The 867-nt window shown below is 33.6% G+C and overlaps 1 pseudogene; it reads left to right on the forward strand.

Moving 5' to 3' along the window:
- LOC107636447 overlaps positions 1 to 526 on the forward strand; it is a 4,597-nt pseudogene extending 4,071 nt beyond the window's left edge.

Here is an 867-nt window from a genome sequence, read left to right on the forward strand (position 1 = left end):
TATGAATATAATAAAATTGTATATATATATATATATATATGTTTTATTCTTTCATCTAAACCTTGAGTCTTGTGTGTTAGTTTCGTGTGAACGTTTCGTGCTTCTGAAATTCCGATTTTGAGCTAAATCCTTCATCAGGCTTCTAGAATATATTATTTCCTTCTATATATAAATATGTAAAAGCCTTAGGACTATTGTAATCTCTGATTAACCTTTGCTTTACGGCTAGAGGTAAGGCTTAGGGTAATTGGGGTGTTACAGAAGACATTTAATAAGAAACAGAGTAACTTATTTAATGCTTCAGCAATGTATGAACAACTATTATCAAGTTAAAAAAAATTATATCTTGATTTTATTTAATGAAATCCTAGAGTTGATTTTATTTTATACAATAAAGGAATAATACGATCTTAATTTAGGTAATAATGGTGAAGCAAGCAATACAAATGAATGCATTTATTCCCTCAACCCAAGGCTAAAGCATTTCTTTGACTGGCTCCTGGATATTATAGCCCTGGGGATTTAGATGCATTCTTCCCTATAGCCACACGTGAATATACACCATTGGTTGAAGAAGTTTGGAAGACCCAGCAATATAAGAAACATTAAAAAAAAGGATGAGCTTCACTTTCTTCCAGAAGTTGCAGAGTACTTAAATCGGGTTAGAGAATGATTCTGGGGATTTAGATGCATTCTTCCCTGCAGCCATACGTGAATATACACCATTGGTTGAAGAAGTTTGGAAGACCCAGCAATACAAGAAACATTAAAAAAAGGATGAGCTTCACTTTCTTCCAGAAGTTGCAGAGTACTTAAACCGGGTTAGAGAATGATTCCAACGATCTCGATGACCCAGATAGGGACTAT

The sequence above is a fragment of the Arachis ipaensis genome, chromosome B04, assembly GCF_000816755.2.
Source record: "Arachis ipaensis cultivar K30076 chromosome B04, Araip1.1, whole genome shotgun sequence".
Classification (NCBI taxonomy): Eukaryota; Viridiplantae; Streptophyta; class Magnoliopsida; order Fabales; family Fabaceae; genus Arachis; species Arachis ipaensis.